We start from the raw sequence: 17,230 nt of genomic DNA on the forward strand, positions 1-17,230 counted from the left end.
GGTTGGAGGTCCCTGAGCAGAACAAAGTCCCACAGTGAGTGCGTACCCAGTATGGTGTCCACTACTACAGCTAAGTTCCGGGGGAGAAAGGAAGGGACCCTATGTGAGCTGGTAGCTCAGTGTAATACCCTGGAAAAGCCCTCAAACTGCAGCCCACTCCAGTATTTGGGCCCACGAGGGCAAAGAAGCTCTCCTTGAGTTCAGAAATCAAAAGTCTGCTGCAAGGACTGGAGAGGCTGAAAGCACTTACCCTTTCCACGGAAGACTCATTCTCTCAGGGTGTGATCTCTGCCAGCTTTTCATTTCTTTCTTTTTTTGTGTCATGGATTCCTCCAGGGAACTTTGTGATGGGCTCTAATGCATTTGATCTATGATTATTCATTTGTAATGTTGGTTTTCGTTCTGAGGAGAATTGATGACTGACATCTCTAGTTGGGCATCTGGAGAAGCTCTCTAATGCCTTAGGGCAGGCGTCCCCAAACTACGGCCCGTGGGCCGCATGCGGCCCCCCGAGGCCGTTTATCCGGCCCCCTGCCGCACTTCAGGAAGGGGCACCTCTTTCATTGGTGGTCATTGAGAGGAGCGCAGTATGTGGTGGCCCTCCAACTGTCTGAGGGACAGTGAACTGTCCCCCTGTGTAAAAAGTTTGGGGACGCCGGCCTTAGGGCATGGACTGGTCTATGGGACGTACAGTGGCTTAGGCTTCATTTTGAGCTCCAGAGTAGGTAATGTTGGGTAGAGCTGGAGTAGGCTGACCTTTCCTTTTGTCTCTAGCGGCAGGTGCAAGCACCAGCTCTGATGGGGTTGGCAGAGGACTGGCGTAGACACTGTAAGATTCTCAACTGTCAGCTGTCGTAGTAATCTACTGAGTACATGAGCAGGTACAAGGTCCCCTTATAGCCAGGGTTGTGTGAGCAATGGTATTAGCTGAGGTCATGAAAAGTTTTCTCCTTCGCAAGCACTGTGCTACTGTGCCAACAGATATTTTAATGGCTGTAATTGTGTTGGTCGATCTCCGTCTAGGAGATGGCACTTGCAGGAGAGAGCCAGCTGCAATCACGGTACTGGGATTTATGCTGAGCCGTTGTTACCCAGAGCAAGCAATCAGGTGATGGGCAGAGACCTATCACCTAAAAGTCCCTGTTCCTGTTTTGCTACCAGGGCAGGTAGAGGGGCAAAGCTAGGTCAGGAAAGTCCATACATCTGCTCCCCATGTGCGGGCACAAGCAGCAGTTTCAATAGGGGTTGGTGGACAGTTCTCTGGCCACTGGGATAGTTCCCGTGAGAAGCAAGACCTCCTGTGCTTCCAAAGAGTCCCCATGGGGAGACAGGGCCAGGCAATAGATGGCAGATAGACTGGCCCTGCTCCCCATGGCCTTTACACAGCAGTTTTCATCCGTGCAGATTTCTCCTGATGAAAAGCCACAATAGTCAGCTAGGTCCCAGACAATCCATGTTCAGAACACAAACCCACTCCAGGTCACAAGACTTTTAAGTGGAGACTGAAAATGACATAGTGGCTCTCAGGCCACACCCCTCTTGATTTGGCATGTGGAGCAGGAGTAACCAGCTCCTATGGTCCTGGCAAGAGAATGCTTCCTGCTTGTCCTTTGGTTTTGGAACCGGAGGACTCATACTCCACTCAATATTAAATTGCATTTCTCAGTTGGGAGCTTCTCCCAACCTGTGTCCACCGCCTAGATTGCCTGGCTGATTTCTGCAAGGTCGCCTATGAATTAGGATTTAGAATATCTTCCTTGTTTCCCTGTTGGGGTCTGGGAATGCACACACAGCACATCCAGGTAGCACTCCTTTCATGCTCCCCTCCTGTGTGAGTCAGCTCCAGTGTTGGGTAGAGTGAAGATAGTCTCTCCCTTTCACATTCTGAAGACTCCATTCCCCATCTGATACTTGGGGCAAATTGCAGCTTGTCTCTCCTTTCAGTTTTTCTGTTGAGTTCCTGTGTTGGGTAAAAATTCACAGTGTAAATCTCCACATACTATTTTGCTGTTTCCAAGCATGTGGGGCACACTCACAAAGCCTCCAATCTGCCATCTTGGGGGGAAAAACAAAACATGCTCCACTTTATGAGTAGAGTGTCTACCAAAGTTTTTCGAATTGTCACCCTGAACATGTGCCTGTTCTTCTCCAATTATAGTTATTTTGTGCAGTCATTTTTATGTCAGTGCACAAGCATGAATATTTATTTTACTCTTTACATCTACTACTTCATTTATTTGATTGTTCAAATTTTTCCACTGTTGGCTATGGGAAGGTCTTTTCTTTGGATCCTCTGTCCTTTTGAAACACCACCATCAAGTTTTGATATTGTTATGTGTGTGGTTAGTTGTTTGCATTTTATTGTCTTCTGAACTACTAGGTACTCAGCCTAATTGTGTTAATTCCCTTGCAAGCCTAGTATTAGCCGTTTTTTACAGAGTCCTAGTTATTTCTATTGGAAAATTTAATTAGAAATGGAGATCTTGGACCTGGGTGTATTCAGTGCTCCTGGGGCATCTCTATTGAGTCCTGAACTTGTCTGCTGACAGAATAAAGTCCACACTCCTGCTCCCCATGTATGGGGATATACATATTCATATATGTGTGTATGTGTTTGTGTGTATATACACACAGATACACATATATGTATAAATATTTATCATGTATCTGTACATATCTTTATTAAACATGAATTCCTAATAATGCTGCAGCTCCAGCATTGGATCTAATCCAGTACTATACGAATCAGTGCACCTGTTACCACTTATTTGTATGTAGCCTGCCACTTTTCCAGTGATAAAGATGGTTCTGTTACTTAATCACTGAATCCAAAAGACATGTATAGTGGTTTCAGAATTGGAAATGTACACTGCCCTGAGAAAGAACTCTACCAACTAAAGTACTTATGGATGAATCTTCACTCTTTAGATTCAGAATATCCACTTATTTGATAAGTTACTTGGGTCAGTTGCTATTTCCCCACTCCCTTCTGTGAGGTTATTTCACTGAAGTGTACAGTTTTATTACGTCCGTTGTCCCATGCTGTCTCCTACCTACTGTATAAGGTTTCTAATTTGCTTATTTATATTCTCAAGTTATTTAACATTTGTAAGATATAATTATGTGTCTATCATTACAGTATGATACCAGTATGATTTCACTTCCCAGAGGAAATCTGCAGTACCTCACCAGTTTGAACTGCCTCTCTTCTGAGCCCCCAGTAAATACCAAATCTTTGTCTCTATATTTTTTCACTTTCCAGGGTGTCACATAACTATAATCATACACAGTATTTTATCTTTTTTAATTTGCTTTTTTTCCTGCAGTATGTCCACCCTTTAGATTTGTAAAATGTATCTCATGGTTGTTTAGATTTTCATTTCCTTATGACAAGACTTTAGGCCTCGCATCCTGTGGTTAGTGGACCTGACTGTAGCATCTTTGGGGAAATGTCTATTCAAATAATTTACCAAGTTGATTGTGATATTTGCCTTTTTATCTTTGAGTTGTAAATTTTTTGTGTGTATTTTGTGAATAATAGACCCTTTTATGCTATATGATTGTGAATATTTTCTTCTACTTTAGCTGTAATATTGTAGAAATAAGAGAAATTATGGTTTAACCTAAGAACACAAATATGTATTTCTATATTCTATACATATTCTGTATTTCTATATTCTATATTTCTATATTCTATTGTTTAACCTAAGAACACAAACATGTATTTCTGTATTTCTATATTCTAGATTTGGTCTCTTTAGCTGTTGTATTTGGGTACATGATCATTTTGAGCCAATTATGTGTATGTTATGAGAGAGAAGTTCAACTTGCTTGTGGATATTCAATTGCCCTAACAACATTTGGTGTGAAAATATTTTCCATGTTGAATTGACCTGGCAACCTTGTAAAATTTTTGATTATAAAGGTAAAGGTTAATTTTTGGACATTCAGTTCCATTGTATTCCTTTGATTTGTGTATTAATTTGTTTTCACTCTGCTATCAATAACTACCTGAGACTGGGTAATTTAAAAAAAGATTTGTTTGACTCACAGTTCCACATACTTGGGCAGGCCTCAGGAAACTTAAAATCATGGCAGAAGATGAAGGGGAAGCAAAGCACATCTTACATGGTGGCAGAAGAGAAAAAGCTAGTGAGGAACTGCCACACACTTTAAACCATCAGATCTTGTGAGAACTCACTGTCATGAGAACAGCAAGGGGGAAGTTCACTCCCATGATTCAGTTACCTCCCATCAAGTCCCTCCCCTGACACAAAGGTATTACAGTTTGAGATGAGATTTGGGTGGGGACACAGAGCAAAACCATATCAATCTGTATGTCTGTGTTTATACTAGTACCACAGATCTTTATTTTGACTGCTTTGTAGTCAAATCGGATATTCATATATCCTATTGAAATTACGATATATGAATCTATATTTTGAACTCTGCTTTTCGTTTGAAATTTCTTTTGGCTGCTTTGCATTACATTGTATTGCATTACACCTGAATTTTAAAATCAGCTTTCCAGTTAGAAAAAAAATGTTACCTCACATTTTAATAGGGAGGATAATATATCTGTATGTCAATTTGGAAAATATTGACACTTAGTAATATTGAATTTGTGTTTACTTTTCTAGGCTAATTAACCTATCTACATCCTCCACTACAATGTTGAAAGCAAGTGTGAAGAGTGAACATCCTTGTCTTGTTTATAGCCTTGGAGAAAGTATTGAGCCTTTTAGATAAATTATGATGACATGTGAGTATATAACATATGATGACATGGATGTACTTTAAAGAAAGTTTCCTTATTGGCATATTTGCTCTGTATTGTTGTCATGAATAGATTTTTGACTTGTCAAGTGCTTTTTCTGCATCTTTTAGATGATCATGTGCCTTTCATTTTTGAGTTTATTAATATAGGGCATGACACTAATTATTTTATATGTTGAACCAAATTTGCATTCCTGAGACAAATACGTTTGGTGATGGTGTATAATTCTTTTTACATTTGCTAATTTGTTTTGCTAGCATTTTCTTGAGGATGTTTGCTTTTACATTTACAAGACATATTGGTCTTTTTTTTTTTTCCTTGAAGTGACTTGCTTTAGTTGTAGTATTAATATAAACTTATTGAGTATATATTAAGAAGTGATTGCTCCACTTATTTTGTAATTGTTTTAGTTGTATGAAGAATTTGTGATCGCTTGTTATTAATTATTTAAAGGTTGGGAATAATTCACCAATGAAGTCATCTCAACTAAAACAGGGCATTGACCCCTACCAACAATCATATGAGGTTGGAAGAGGATCCTTCCCCAGCTGAAACTCCACTTGAGATCTCATCCTTGGCCATCATCTCTATCTAGATTCATGATTCAGAGATACTGTGAGTAATGTGTATGTGGTTTAGAGCCACTTAGTGTGTGATAATTTATTACACAACAATAAATAATATACCTGACAGTAAATGCCGTATATCCTCTACAGAAAAATGACATTACTGCAAAGCCTAGTCATATATGGAAGAAGTCTATGCTTCAATAAATAGTTTTGTACAAATTATTTATTTAAAATAATTTTATAAATATATAAAAAATAATTTTATAAATAAATGGTAGAAAACTATTGAAGCATAGACTTTTTATATTTATATTTATAGAAATAATTGGTACAAAACTATTGAAGCATAGATTTTTTTCCCCATATTTTACTAGATTCATGGTTATATAAGATGTTACGCTGCTGGTAACTCAAGGATATACAGAACTCTTTGTACTGTGTGTGCATCTATTTGTATACTTGAAACTATTTCATGGAAAAATATTCTTAAAAAAAGTATCACTTTTTTTTTTTTAGATGGAGTTTCGCTCTTGTTGCCCAGGCTGGAGTACAATGGTGCAGTCTCGGTTCACCGCAACCATCACCTCCTGGGTTCAAGCGATTCTCCTGCCTCAGCTTCCCGAGTAGCTGGGACTACAGGTGCGCACCACCACGCCCAGCCAATTTTTTGTGTGTATTTTTAGTAGAAACGGGGTTTCACCATGTTGACCAGGATGGTCTTGGTCTCCTGACCTCATAATCTGCCCGTCACAGCCTCCCAAAGTGCTGGGATTACAGGCATGAGTCACCACACCTGGCCAAAAGTATCACTTTGATACAAAAAAATTCTAAAACATGAACAGAATACCTTTGGCTCAGAAAATGAAAGGGCATGTAAAGAGAGAATAGCAAAGCAAAGCATCTTTCTTTTCTCTTTTTTTTTTTTTGAGACGGAGTTTCGCTCTTGTCACCCACGCTGGAGTGCAGTGACACAATCTCAGCTCACTGCAACCTCCACCTCCTGGGTTCAAGCAATTCTACTGCCTCAGCCTCCCAAGTAGCTGGGACTACAGGCATGTGCCACCATGGCCAGCTAATTTTTTTTTTTGTATTTTTTGTAGAGACAGGGTTTCACCATGTTGACCAGAATGGTCTCGATCTCTTGACCTCATGATCCACACACCTCGGCCTCCCAAAGTGCTGGGTTTACAGGCGTGAACCACCATGCCTGGCCAAGAAATATTAATAAAAGGTCCTGGGTTTGATTCAGTCTGTCTCTGGAGTCCTTGCTCACCAGATATTAGAATGTGTTTTTTCTCCTTCATGGAAGATGCATTCTAAGTCTAGTTTCAGAAGTAATACCCTGCCCCATATTGTGAAAGTATTGTCTTAAATTGGATTCTAAATATTATATTGAATTACTTTTATATTTCTATCTGTGATACACCTGGAATTGATATTTTGAGTAATAGTAATGTGAGCTCAAAAAACAGATTTTTATTCAGCAGCAATGTATATTCAATTTCTTAGAATATTTACAGAAAAATCCATCCTTTCCCCATTGATCGTTCTTATAAATTATTTACTTACATATGCGTTCATTTGTTTTGAGCTCTCTTTTCTTTCTTCATTCATTTCTCTTTGTGCAAACACCACAGTCTTAGTAAGAGACTTCATTGAACCCAAGCAGTTTTATTCTAGTGCCTTTTCTCTGAACCACTTGGCTATCCTTTAATAATTCATGAGAGAAGTTAAAAATCTTTATCCTTTCTACCTACAACAGTTATGCCCAACTTAACTTTTTGTTTTGTTTTGCACAGGTTGGAGTGCAGTGGCATGATTGTGGCTCATTGCAGCGTTGACTTCGTGGGCTCAAGTGATTGTCCCATCTCAGCCTTCCAGGAAGCTCAGACTACAGGTGTGTGGCACCACACCCAGCTAATTTTTTAAAAAATATTGTACAGATGAGGTCTCACTGTGTTGGCCAGGCTGATCTCGAGCTCCTGGGCTTAAGTGCTTCTCCTATCTTGGCTTCCCAAAGTGCTAAGAATTATAGGTATGAGCCACCATGCCCAGCTCCCAGCTTAACTTTGAATAAACAGGTATATTTAGAACATTAGAACATTGGTATTGCACTGCTGTCTCCATTGTTTTGTGAGTCTTAAGTCAGTATTCACATCATCACTTGTGGCATCATTTTTTAGTACATTCTTAGTATTATTTGGTATGTCCTTTTTCTTCTCTTGCTTTCTGGAGCCTTAGGGACTTTATTTTTCACTGTTTTCACTGTCCACAGCTTATGGAGATGGGAACCTTCACAAACATCCCTGGGTGGCTTCTGCACAAGCTCAGGTGATGCAGTGACATGGCCTTCCTTCTCCAGACAAGGTATGTCAAGAACTGGGGAGCACTTGGGTATCATTGATAGTCTTCCTTGCTTCAAAATCTGTTGTCTCTGACGTTAATATTGCTATTTCTGCATTCTTACAAACAGTGGTAGCATTATATATTTTGTTTTATGCATTTACTTTTGAAACTTTAAATGTTTAATTTTTGTGGGTACATAGTGTATATATTTATTGGTTACATGAGATATTTTGATACAGGTATGCAATATATTAATCATGTCAGGGTAGATAGGGAATCTATTAATTTATATGTGTTTTATTTAAAGTGCATTTCTTTTTTTTTGCAACAGAGTTTCTCTCTTCTTGCCCAGGCTGGAGTGGAATGGCACAATCTCACCTCACTGCAACCTCTGCCTCCCAAGTTCAAGTAATTCTCCTGTTTCAGCTTCCCGTTTAGCTAAGATTATAGATGTGCGCCACCACATCTGGCTAATTTTGTATTTTTGGTAGAGATGGGGTTACACCATATTGGTCAGGATAGTCTCGAATTCCTGACCTTAAGTGATTCACCCACCTCGGCCTCCCAAATTGCTGGGATTACAGTGTGAGCCACTCTACCTGGCTGCATTTTTCTATACATCTTAAATTATTTCAAAACAAAAACATATTTTAAAAGTACTTGTTTGTGCCAAAAAACAGACAGGTACAATGCAAAACAAACAACAAAAACTAAAACCTTTGACAGACGATGAACAGAGATGTCGGGAGAAAATGGCAAAGCAATTTGTCTGCCATCCACCGTTCCAAACCCAGATGCACCTACTTCAAGAAGACTCCCACAGTCACTAGGGACTCCCCTCAATTTTCTCCCTTCCTGTAAAACTCCCCATTACACAGTCACCGTTTTGTGTGTCACTAACTACTTCTTCAAAGATTGTGGCCTGTGCCTCCCACGCCTCATAGAGCCCCATTTTCAGACATTGGCAGTGTGTCTGTTGGATCCACTGAAGACTTTTTGAAAGACATGGCTTTCAAACTTGAGAAGCTGTCACAATATTGAGATGTATAAGTGACTGGGAATGTATATCACAATTCTGCATTCAAGGGTGTCTTCTTGGTACAGGGATTCCTTTTTTATTATTATTGTAATTTAGGTTCTGGGGTACATGTGCAGATCATGCAGGATTTTTGCATAGGTACATACATGGCAAGGTGGTTTGCTGTCTTCATGCCCCCATCACCTGTATCTGGTATTTCTCCCCTCATTATCCCTCCCTACCCAGTTGTCCCTCCCCTAGTCCCCCACTGCTCACGGCAGTGTGTGATGCTCCCCTCCCTGTGTCCACGTGTTCTAATTGTTCAACACCCGCCTATGAGTGATAACATACGGTGTTTGGTTGTCTGTTCTTGTGTCAGGTTTTAAAAGAAAAATGTACCTTTAAGCCTTTGAGAAACACCTGCATTGATTAATCTTTTTCTTCTGCAGACACAATCATGAATTTTTTGGGACCGTACACTATGTTGACCCTTAACTTATGGATTTATATTGAACATTGCCAAGTCCAAAAGCCACAGATTACATATCATTGTGGTACAGGTGAGTAGAATACATACCTAATAACAACAACATGAGGTCTTGTTGTTTAAAGGTGTGTGGCAGTTCCCAGCCTCTCTCTTGCTCCTGCTCTGACTGTGTGTTGTGCCTGTTCCTCCTTCACCTTCAATCGTGATTGTGTTTTGAAGCCTACCCAGCAGCTGAGGAGATACCAGCATCATGCTTCCTGTGCAGCCTACAGAATTATGAGCCAATTACACCTCTTTCCTTTATACATTGCATGACCCCACGCTTTTTTTATAGCAATGTGAGAATAGACAAACACAAATGGAAAAGAAGGAAAATATAAATACATAATTGTTCTGGATGGAAGAATAATATTTGCAGTGCGGCTGATTGTATTGCTCATACGTCTAAGATTAGGGTACACATTTCTGAGATACAGATGTTTCTGTCTTCAGGGAATTTCACTCAAGTGAAAACCTTGAAATATCTCTTTGCCATCTCTATCTTCCTTCTCAATGGACATTTTGAACCATAGTCTACTACACAGTTACCTTTCCACATATGTTGTATTTTGTTATCTGGAGTTTACTCATGCCCCCTCATTTTCTTTCTTTGCTTTACAAAGCCTGGGGAACTTTGTGCTCCAGCAGCAACAGGGAGCAGATCAGGAGCCTGCATAGACATCCCTGTGTGCCTCTTGCACAAGTACAGACTGCCCAGTGACTGTGGTCACTTCCTCCAGACTGTCCCATCAAACATGGGAACACAGCAGGCACTGCTGAGTTCAGATTCTCTTTTTTGGGTCTGCCTGGCTAGCAGCTACCAATCTTCCCTCTGGGGCCCATTGGAGAATCCAGTTCTTTTGTACAAAGATCGAGTTATTTCAGCAGTCATTCTGCTTGCTGACCAATGACACAGTGACTACAAACCTTGCTTGTTATAATTCCTTCTTGTTTTTCGTTTTGGCATGCAAAGGCTTTTAACATTTATGTATAGATTTATTTTTTTGGCATCATCTACAACCAAACATGTTTTTGTATTATGTATTTTGTATTGTGCCTTACATCCTATTTTAACAATGCATTTATAATCATTTTTCAGCGTATCTTTTCAATTATTTTCACCTTTTCATTCGTTACTCTTTATTAAATTAAATGAGAATTTCACTTTTATTAGGAAAGACAGATATTACACATTCTCTATTTTATCATTTTCCAGAAAAGTTCTCTAAAATAGCTCTAGTTGAAAAGAAGAGAACAGAGATTTTTCTGGAAACCACAAGACAAAATATGCTGAAAATATGATGAAAAAGAGATGTGAGTATTACTACTATATAATTTAGTTTGTTCTGGTTTGGAAATGTTAAAAATTATTAATTTTTCTAGACACAACATTGAGAGACCATTTTTCTGGATAGGCATTTTGTTAATATGTATGTTTGTTTTTCTCTTACCCCAAAGTTAGAAGCATTGGCTGGACTTTCTGATCCATTCCAAGAAGTTCTTCTAAAAGTATTCATGACATATCTCTGTACAGATGGCTTATAATATAGGTATGTATTATTTTCCTACTCTTTGATAACTGAATATTAAAAGCATCTTTAGTTTTCAATTTTCAAACACCACTCAGAAGATGTGTACATATATGTTAGGCAGCACATAATTTTATAGAGGGTAAAATATATTAGAATATATAGTAAAAATGGTATGATAGAAAGGGAGTTGAAACATGTTTATTTTATCCGCTATAAATATTTTTTTTTTTTTTTTTTTTTTTGAGACGGAGTTTCGCTCTTGTTACCCAGGCTGGAGTGCAATGGCGCGATCTCGGCTCACCGCAACCTCCGCCTCCTGGGTTCAGGCAATTCTCCTGCCTCAGCCTCCTGAGTAGCTGAGATTACAAGCACGCACCACCATGCCCAGCTAATTTTTTGTGTTTTTAGTAGAGACGGGGTTTCATCATGTTGACCAGGATGGTCTCGATCTCTTGACCTCGTGATCCACCCAGCTCGGCCTCCCAAAGTGCTGGGATTACAGGCTTCAGCCACCGCGCCCGGCCATAAATATTTTTTAAAAGCTTTTTGTGCATATGATTTTTAGCTGATCAGAACCTTTTGTATGACTCTTAAACCACTATATGCATGGGGTTCACAGGAGTACAGCACAGACAAGTCTTCATATTTTCTGATGCTTTGGTTCAAAGGAGATTCAGAAAAGGTAACCAAAATTAAACTGTAGGTAGAAGAGCTGCCCTTGGGAACTCAGGGGACAGGCATCGGGCCTAGAATGGCATGGACGAGGGAGGCCTCCATGAGGAGGAACGTTTGAGGAGATGCTGGAGAGTGAGAAGCAGTGAGTCCAGGAAGCACGGGAGGGAAAGAGAAGAGGAAACAGTGTGTCCGTGGCACAGGCCAGGGCATGAGAAGAGTAGTGGATTGGAAGGACCACTGGGATGAAAACTACATGAGGAGGCAAGAACAGGAAGGAAGGGCCAACGATGGAGGGACTGTCCAAGGAAGGGAGGACTGCTCCCTGTGGACTGCTGTTATTTAGCAATTCTCAACTGGAGGTAGAAGAGCTGCTTCTTGAGGGCAGAATGGAATACCTCCGTTTCTTTTTAGAAACGTTACGCAGTCCATGAAGTACGCTTCTTAGGAAGACTGAATGAATGATGACGGTCCCTGCCCACTGGGAGATCCTTGGGTATTAGCAGGAGGATTGGGTCTCAGGAGGAGGGAGGATTGAGAGGGACAGAGAGGATCCCCAGGCCAGATGACTGGCCTGCTCAGGGACCTCATGCTCTTCTGTGCCGCCATTGCGCAGACCTCGCACCTCACCCCAAGTACAGGTTTCTGTCCCTTCAGTCATTTTGCAGGTATAGGTGGTCAGAATATTCAGTGTGGCTCACTTACGCTCAAGTTTTCATATGTACCTCACCCAAATATGGGAGGCAGAAAGCAGCCCCACAGCACATGCTGATGAGGGGTTCTCAAAGCTGCTCAGAGAGCTAGTCTGAGGCCAGATGCACAGGGAAGGCCAATAAGAGGCCTGAGGTTCTGGCACGAGGAGGTGAGTGGTGGGCGGTGGGCTGCCTTTACAGACGTTTCTTGGTAGACATGAGCATGTTTACCTATTTCTGTCTGGATGTCCTCCTCCATGTTCTTTGATGTTCTCATACAAACCTAATGATTTTCTAAGACCGTGACAGATATTTTAACATCATTCTTTCTGTCACATTTGCCTCTTTCCATCCTGTATCTACAATTAACTAAATTTTGTATTGTCAGATTATTGATAAAACATTTGCATAGTTGTTTTAATTCACATACAATAATTGTCAATATTTATCAGTTACAATGTATTCAGACTTTATCTGCCCATTATGTATCCATCGCTGTAATGTCACACAGAATAATTACACCGCCCCATAGAACACCCCTGTAATTCATATTCACCCTTCCTCTCTGCCAAGCCCCTTGTAACCACCAATCTTTTTACTAACTTTATACATTAGTGTTTTCCGGAGTGTTCTGTAAATGGAATTACACAGTATTTTGCTGTTTCCAACTTGCTTTTTTCACTTAACAATACACATTTTATATGGGCGAAATATAACTCCATCATTGTTTAAATATTCATTACCCTAATAACAAAGGGGTTGAGCTAATCTTCATGTGTTTCTTGGATGTAATTATAGCATTTTTGGAGAAATGTACATTTAAGTAATTAGCCATTTTTAATTTAGATATTTGACATTATTGAGTTAAAATCTATTTTTATATATACAGAATAATAGATCCTTATGTGGCGAGGAAAGATTTTCTCCTGTTCATTGCTTTGTCTTTTTACTTTTTGATGATATACTTTGAATCACAGAAGATTTTAATTCTGATGAAGACCAATTTATTTATTTTTTTATTCTGTCACTTATACATTATGTGTCACACGTTAGAAAACATTGTTAAATAATCTAATGTCATGAAAATAGGTTTCTATGTTATCTTCTATGGTTTGGGCCCATCTAGAACTTACATTAATATATATAATTAATTTGAGTCAATCATGTATATGGTATGAGAGAGGAGTCCAACTTGAATATAGATATTTACTTGTCCCAGCAACATTTGTTAAAAAATATTTATTTTTGTCTCATTGAAATGACTTGGCAAACTTGAAAATCAGTTGTTCATGAAGGTGTTAATTTTTGGACACACAATTTTATTGTATTGATGTATATGTCTATCTTTATACTAGTGCCACAAACCTCATTTTTTTCTTTTCCTTTTTTCTTTTTGTTTTGCAAGAAGGTCTTACTCTCTCGCCCAGGCAAGAGTACAGTGGCATGATGATGCCTCACTGCAGCCTCCAACTCCTGGACTCAAGAGATCCTCCCACATCAGCTTCCTAAGTATGAGGAACTACAAGTGTGTGCCACCAAGCCTGGGTAATTTTTTCTTTTTTGAGACAGGGTCTCGCTCTGTAGCCAGGTTGAAGTGCATTGGTGCAATCTAAGCTCACTGTGCCTTTGTCTCCTGGGTTCAAGTGATTCTTGTTCCTCAGTCTCCCAAGTAGTTGGGATTACAGGCATGCTCCGCCACACTCAGCTAGTTTTGGTAGAGATGGGGTTTCACCATATTGGCCAGGATGATCTCAGTCTCCTCACTTCATGATCCACCTGCCCACCTCAGCCTCCCAAAGTGCTGGGATTATGGGTGTGAACCACCGTGTCCAGCCACCTGGCTCATTTTTTAAAAACTTTTTGGTTTTTGGGACAGTTTCACTTTGTCACCCAGGCTGGAGTGCAGCGGTGTGACCTCCGCTCACTGCAACCTCAACCTGCTGGGTTCAAGCGGTTCTCATGCCTCAGCCTCCCAAGTAGCTGGGATTACAGGCATGCACCACCACATCCAGCTAATTTTGTATTTTTAGTAGAGATGGTGTTTCATCATGTTGGTTGGGCTGGTATCAAACTCCTGACCTCAAGTTATCTGGCCTCCTGAGCCTCCCAAAGTGTTGGGATTACAGGCGTAAGCCACTGCACCCGCCAATACCTTTTCTGTAGAAAAGGATCTCGGTGTATTGCACAGGCTGGTCTCAAAGTCTTAACCTCAAGCAATCCTCTTGCCTTAGCCTCCTTAAGTAGCTGTGATTAAAAGCACAAACCACTGCACCCAGATAGTACCACTAACATCTTATTACTGTTGCCTTCTATTTATTTTACAATCATAAAGTGTGCATTTACTATGCAGACTTTGTTGTTCTTTGTGAAGATTAATGTATTTTTTCTGGATCTATGTCATTTACATATCAATTTTATAATCAACATGCAAATTTAGGCAAAAAATTCATCTAGAATTTTGATGGGGACTGCATTAAGTCTGTAGATCCATTTGGAAAATAGTGCCATCTTGGCAATATTAAGCCTTTCAGTCAGTGAATATAAAATGTCCTTTCATTTATTTAGAATTTAATTATGTTTGTTCAATGAGTTTTATAGTTTTCAATGTGCATATCTAACAATTGCTAATGTGTATATATAAAATAGATTTCTCTATACTGACCATGTTTACTGAAACCTTGATGAACTCATTTCTTATGTCTAACTATATTTTGTTAGAACTCTTAGAATTATCCATACCCAAGACCATGTAATTTGCATAGTTGACTTTCTTTCCAATTCAGATTCTTCAGATTTATTTCTCTAGCCTATTTTTCCTAATTACACCCTCTATTAAAATGTTAAAAATAAAAGTGGCAAGAGTGGACAACTTTCAAGTAAGTTATGATATGTGAATTATTTGATTGTCTTTAAGGTGAAGAAAGTTACTGTCTACATCTAACTTGCTATATGTTTTTATCATAAGTTGATTTTGCATTAAGCAAGTGTTTATTCTTCATTTTTGAGATGATCATGTGGATTTTGTCCTTTATTTTATTAATATAGTGCATGAATACTAATTTCTTTTGTATGTTCAACCAATTTTGTGTTACTGATGTAAACATCCTTGGTCATACTGTATAATTCTTTTTACATGTCACTGATTTGTTTTGCTCATGTTTTTTAAAGATTTTAGTATCTATATTCATAATACACATCAATTTATAATATTCTGTTCTTCAAATATCCTTATTAAATTTCAATTTGAGATCAGGGTAAATTTGTCTCATGCATTGGCAAGTACTGTCTTCTCCACTTTGTGTCATTTTTAATTTTTTTGAACTGTTAGTAATAGATTGTTATTAATTTTTTTAAAGGTTTGATTGTATGCACCAGTGAATCCTAGCAACAAACACATGAACTTGGAAGGGGATCCTTTTCCAACTGAACCTTCACTTGAGAGCCCAGCCCTGGCCATCATCTAATATGGATTTCCAGCCCAGAGAAACTGTGAGTAATGTGTATGATTTTGAGGCACTAAGTATGTGGTAATGCAGAAACTAGTAAGTAGTACACCAGATAGTAAATGTAATGTGGCATCCTGGATTGGATCCTAGAACCAAAGGAGGACATTACTGCAAAGCCTAGTAAAATATGTTAGAAACCTGTACTTCAGTTAAAATTTTTGCACCACATACAACTTCTTTGTTTTCCTAATGATACTATGGTTATATTAGATGTTAACATTCCAGATATCTGAAAGAGGTATAAAACTCTCTGTACTATCTATGAATATTTCTGTATATCTAAAGTTATTTCTAATAGTAAAATGTGTAGACGTTATTTTGGCACACAAAAAACAAAGCATAGGCAATAACCTCATGTACAGGAAATGAATGGATGTGTAAGGAGGAAAGAGCATCCCATCATTGTGAACACAGGCGCACCTGCTTCAGGAAGACAACACTGAGCTTCAGGGTCTCTAGTCATCTTTTATCATTGCCATCAGGCTGCACACTCCCCACTCACCAATTGGAGTGTTAGTAACCACATCTTCAAAGATAGGTGCTCATGCCTCATATTCCAGAGAGCCACAGTTTCAGACTCTATTTTGAAGTGAATCTATAGGATCGACTAAAGACTTACTGAAAGCCATGACTGCAGGATGTCAGAATCCAGTATTAAGAAATGCCTATTCACTGTTTCAACTTCCTCCTGGTTTAGTCTTGGTAGAGTACCAATGTCCAGGAATTTAGCCATTTCTTCCTGGTTTACTGGTTTATGTTCATAGAGCTGTTTGTAGTAATCTCTGATGATAGTTTGTATTTCTGTGGAATCAGTGATGATATCCCCTTTACCTAAAGTAAAATTTTTAAAACGTCAGTGACAGGAAATATAAACTGCATTTTTGCATTCAGGAGGGTGTTTTCTATACGCAAGGATTTCTTGTTTTACATGCTCAAAAGGCAGATATACCTTCAAGTCTTTGAGAAAACTGTGAAAATTATTATTTTCACTCTACAGAGTGAATCATGAATTACTTGGAACCCTGTAGCCTGTTGACATTGATAGCATAGGATTATATTGTCCCTTGCCAAACCCAAAAGCTGCAAAGTCAGTATCATCATGGTCGCAGGTGAACTGGCTACAAAAAAAAAAAAAAGTTTAAAAATATGCTAATTGAGGCCAGTGCCTGCTTACAAAGACACAAGTTTTTTGGCAGGTGAAATAATATGTTGATATGGTTAAGCTTTGTGTCCTTACCCAAGTCTCACCTTGAATGGTAATCCTCAGGTGTTTAGGTGGAGACCCAGTGGGAAGTGATTGGATTACGGGGACAGTTCCTCCATGCTGTTCTCATGATAGTGAATTCTCAAGAGATCTGATGGTTTTATAAATGGTAGTTTTCCCTTTGCTGACACACTCTCGGTTGTGGGCTCTCTCACGCCCTCCCCTCCCCGCCTCCACACACTCTGTCTCTCTCTCTCTGTCTCCTTCCCTCCTTCCCTCACTCACTCATCTTCTGCCATGTAAGATGGGCCTGTTTCCCCTTCCACCATGATTGCAAGTTTCTGGAGGCCTTCCCAGCCGTGTGGAACTGTGAGTCCGTTAAATCTCT

At 39.3% G+C, this 17,230-nt stretch overlaps 1 long non-coding RNA gene across 50 annotated transcripts in view; it reads left to right on the forward strand.

The window, feature by feature from the left end:
• LOC141584675 (uncharacterized) overlaps positions 1-17,230 on the forward strand; it is a 287,268-nt gene that overhangs the window by 124,046 nt on the left and 145,992 nt on the right. For 43 of the 50 annotated variants that reach the window (XR_012517873.1, XR_012517882.1, XR_012517868.1 and 40 more), the window contains 12 exons: positions 3,140-3,220; positions 3,747-3,925; positions 4,641-4,762; positions 5,231-5,392; positions 7,146-7,243; positions 7,622-7,713; positions 8,024-8,100; positions 9,160-9,270; positions 10,453-10,550; positions 10,695-10,786; positions 13,538-13,677; positions 15,489-15,621. This is a non-coding gene — a long non-coding RNA (uncharacterized LOC141584675). Of the gene's footprint in view, positions 1-3,139; positions 3,221-3,746; positions 3,926-4,053; positions 4,279-4,640; positions 4,763-5,230; positions 5,393-7,145; positions 7,244-7,621; positions 7,714-8,023; positions 8,101-9,159; positions 9,271-10,452; positions 10,551-10,694; positions 10,787-13,537; positions 13,678-15,488; positions 15,622-17,230 lie in introns of all 50 variants that reach the window. The other 7 variants (XR_012517889.1, XR_012517879.1, XR_012517892.1 and 4 more) reach the window with 7 other exon arrangements.

This window comes from Saimiri boliviensis, chromosome 5 (assembly GCF_048565385.1).
Source record: "Saimiri boliviensis isolate mSaiBol1 chromosome 5, mSaiBol1.pri, whole genome shotgun sequence".
NCBI lineage: Eukaryota > Metazoa > Chordata > Mammalia > Primates > Cebidae > Saimiri > Saimiri boliviensis.